Source organism: Mus musculus, chromosome 9 (assembly GCF_000001635.26).
Source record: "Mus musculus strain C57BL/6J chromosome 9, GRCm38.p6 C57BL/6J".
In the NCBI taxonomy this organism is placed as follows: domain Eukaryota; kingdom Metazoa; phylum Chordata; class Mammalia; order Rodentia; family Muridae; genus Mus; species Mus musculus.
The window spans coordinates 89,799,821-89,804,220 of NC_000075.6; the positions used below are offsets into that span (position 1 = coordinate 89,799,821).

The window sequence follows — 4,400 nt, forward strand, 5'->3', positions numbered from 1 at the left end:
CTATGTGACATACTGCATGCTAGCTACCCACTTCGAATTCTAGCATCCCAACTAAGATCTAGAAATGATAGCAGCAACGCTGAGCTCAGGCCTCAGGTGTCATAATTAAGTCAATTAACATTGAAAGGGAAGCGAGTTTTGCTCACAGATATTCCTAGTAAGCCCTAAATTAATGGGCCATCTACTCTTAATCACTAATATCCTATCTTCCCAAGGAAAAGCAAGCTTCATTTATGTCTTTCCATGTGTATGTCTTTGGAACAATCAAAAAAAAAAATGGGAAGAGTCTGAATAAAAATGGAGTTATATGGAAGTATGTCATATTCTATTATGTGATCATTTGAAGCCCAGCAGGGTCTCACCAGGAAACCATCACATTCTCGAAGAAACACGTGTGACAAGGGAGGGTAGGAATGTCTCAGCAAATCTACACAACCATTGCCCAGTCAACTCCTAACTGGCTTCGGGGCGTGGGAGGCTGGGGAGACTACAGAATCTCTGTCTGTACTTTGTCCTTTAAGTTCCTCTGCCAGTCTATCCTGTAGCCACATAAGCTGCTCTCCATGCCTCTACTGAGATCTAAGCAAGGTCCTGAGTTTTCTCTGCTAACAACAACCTCATGAAAGCCCTCAAGAGTCTCAGCTGCCTCTGAGAGAAGGTGACCACTTCACTCACTGTCCCCAAGATCCAGTTTACATAAGAAGGAACAAGGCAGGCACTGAGCAGCCTTTGGGGCCAGGAAGTAGGCACCCGAACTCACAGACCATCATCATCGGCTGCCATTGCAGTGGTACGCACCAGTCTGTGATGTCCATGAGAAAACGCTGCACAGCTGCAAGGCCTAGGCCATACCCACATCAATCAAAGCAGAATCTGTAAGAATGACGGACGCATCAACAGCAGCAGATAACTGAGCTTGTACACTATTGCCTTAGAGCCAGGAGCCCCAACAACGGGACACCAAATGCCTTCTGGACATTCCCTCACATCTGCTCCTAGCCAAGCTACACCCCCTGAAGTTCTGGTGTAATTGACTGCGAGTTAGAATCATCCAGAACCATCAGGTTCCAGCAAGAAGAAGCTACAGTTAAGACCACATTTTCCTGGGTGGATCACTCAGTAGGAGCACCCGCTGCACAAATGTAAGGACCAGGGTTCAGGTCCCCAGTACCCACAGACAAAGCCAGGCTTTACTCCATACCTGCCTGCATGGGGCTATGGGATGAGAGAGGCAGGAAAGGAGGCTCCTTGGGCCTTGCCAGCCAGCCAGTGTAGCTAAAATGATGGGGGAAGATCCTGTCTCAAGGGAATAAAGCAGAAAGTGACAGAGCAGGACACCTGATATCCTCTTCTGATCTTCCCGCACACATGCTTGGACATGCACACGTATCACTTGTGTGTGTGATGTGTGTATGTATGTATGTGAGTGTGTGTATGTGTGTATATATATACAACTACAACTGTTTGGCTAGCAGGGTGGTACATGCTTTTAACCCCAGCGTTCATGGGAAGACGCAGGAGGACCATGAGTTGGAGTTAGCTTATGTAATAAGATCCTATCTCAAAACAAAATGAACTTGTTTTAATGCACAATCTTAATCTAAAAACTATATCTACTCTTTAAGGAAAACATAATATTTAATTGTAACCACAAAAAAAGAAGAGAGAGAGAGAAAGAGTGCTTTTCGACTGAGTTACAAATCATGGCTGTAATTATCAATCCAGGATATGGAAGCATTTATAGTACAGAGTTTTACCTGTGGCTTGACTTCATTAACACAGATGAAGTTAGACTCAAGCATGTGTCATTAATTACCGCCATTTTCCCATTCACAGAACGTATTGGATTTGATTTCGCGGAAATAATTATGATATATAAAGAATCAGTCTGAATCAACAACATAATAAGCAGCCATCTTTAATACAAAACAATGTGTTTAGTCGTTGCTGAGAAACATTCCCTTAGAGCATGCCCTACAAACTGAAAAAGACAGAAGAGTTTAGTGAGTACCTGTCATTGGCTAAAGACAATTTCCAGGATGCAACTTTCGGCTTAAGTCAGAAATTCCTGTTAAAAAAAAAAATAGGAGCCCCTAAAATTCCATAACTCCATAGCCTTTTCATTCACCATCCAGCTATCTATTTTAACAGTCTCAAAATAAGGACTCCCCAACCCCAACCCCCACCTACTGTCCTCCAAGAACAGATCCTAAGCCCAGGTACAAAAAGTACTTTTTGAACAAGAAAACTGAAAAGCAAGTCTATCCCAGCATCCTCAGGAAGGAAGCTCAGACTAGTCTTGCCCTTCCCAGACCTCCTCCTCACGTCCTGTGGTACCCCCAGAGCATCCAAGGACAGCTGCATTGGTTGTTTTGTTTTCCCCCCCAACAAGAAGGTGCAGGTGAGCCAAGGGTTTCTGAAGGCAGGGAGTGCCAGTCACCTACCCTTATCAGTTCTCCGTCCAACACTTAGAGTCACAAAGCTGGCTGGAAAAGTGATAAGGAAAGGGGATCTGCAGACAGAAAACTTCCAATGATTCTCTCCGGACAGACGGAATCTGACCCCTGATTTCCTGCCTGCCCATCCTAGCAGGCCACTCTTCAGCACCCACCCACCCCACCCCACCCCCGGGTCTCCCTGGCTCTTTTGCTCTCCCTGACCACTCCCATTCTCTCCTTCTGACAATTGGAGAGATGCCTCGGTTTCTAGAGACAGACACAGAAACTCCCAGCCTTGGACGGCTCTAAGAAGTAGTGGATTCTTCGAAAAATTGTTTAAATATATACTTTTCAATTGAAAGTAAAAAATGACTTTCAGGTTACAAATTAATGTGAAGTAAGTGGACAAAGATTTTTTTTACCAGAGGGCTCCTGCAGGTCTGAGGCTGGGGGGCTGGTGAGTCCTGCTCCTCCCCAAGGTCTGCTGCTAAACCAACACCCACATGCCATTCATAAAGTCCCTACAGGAAGTCTCCTCCTCCAACCAGGATTGGTCCTCCAGAGAGGCTGGCCTCAGTCCAGGACCCATCAACGGCAAATCTGCTCCGACTGGATGTGTCCGCCCTGCTGCACAGCCTTTGGGAGATTATGCAGGGGTGGAGTTCTGGTCTAACGGTGAGTGGGTGCTCACGTAACCGTCTCACTGTCTCATCTTGTCAGGTCCTTTCTGCTAACACTTCACCTTCCATACTGAGTCGAACATGGAGCCTCTGTAAACCAAAACTCGGAACGACCGCCATCGCTGAGACCTTGTGATAAACCGTTCCGTTTACCACAGTGAAATCAAGGGAAACTGTTCCAAAGCTCAACAAAGAATTTGTGTTGTGAGGAAGGCATCAACTTTACCATCTCTGCTTACCGTGTCTTAATTTATGTGTAACTGAAAATCACAGCATCCAGTTGAGCCTCAGTTTCCCGGCCCATGAAATAATGTTCAGTTGACCCTTTAGTATCTATGAGGGATTGGTCCTAGGAGCCCTGAAAAACACAAAATCTACAGATACTCAAATCTCTTACACAAAGTGGTATGACTTTCATATGACTTTCATATACTCCTCTGTGTGAATAAATAATCTCTACAGAGCTTTTAATGCCCAACACAATGTACGACTATGTAAATAAGTATACTGGATTTGGCAATAGAGAGATGGCTCGGGATTAAGAACATTTGGTGTTCTTCCAGAAGACCGGGATTTGATTCTCAGCAGCTACTGGCAGCTCACAACCATCTGTAACTCAGTGCCTGGGAATCTGACACCTGTGTCCTCCATGGCACCTACACACTTGTGCATATACCCACATGCAGACATATACACATACACATAATTAAAAATAATAATGACAACAGAGTCAACTAACCTGGGCCCATGGGGGTTCACAGAGGCTGAACCAGTAACCAACGAGCATGGAGATGCTGGGCCTAGGCCCCCTAAACATTTGTAGCAAGTGTGCAAGTTGGTCTTCATGTGGGTTCTCTAACAATGGAAGTTGGGGCTGTCTCTGACTCTGTTTCCTGCCATTGGATCCCCTTCCCATAACTGGACTTGGTGGTCAGGCCTCAGTGGAAAAGGAGGTGCTCAGCCCTGCTTTAACTTGATGTCCCAGGTGATACCCAAAAGGGGCTTCTCCTGCTCAGAGGAGAAGGGGAGAGAGTAACAGGAGGAGGGATTTGTGAGGGTGGACTGTGAGGAGAGGTGGGAGGGGCTGTGATTAGGATGAAAAGTGAATAAACAAATAATAAAACCAAATTATACTGAACTGCTTAGCAACTGACCAGAAAACAACGTTCAGTTCAGACATGATTTCCCCCCCCCCCAGATTTCCACCCTCCCCCATAATTTAATCTACAAACATGGAACTTGCAGACACAAAGCCCCAGGATTGTGTGAGACTCTCTAGAGA

The 4,400-nt window shown here is 45.6% G+C and overlaps 1 non-coding gene across 1 annotated transcript; it reads right to left on the reverse strand.

Moving 5' to 3' along the window:
- Positions 1-2,439: 2,439 nt before the first annotated feature.
- Positions 2,440-2,508, reverse strand: Mir184 (microRNA 184). Its single transcript, NR_029570.1, has one exon. It is a non-coding gene; the product is annotated as a microRNA 184 (primary transcript).
- Positions 2,509-4,400: the final 1,892 nt, after the last annotated feature.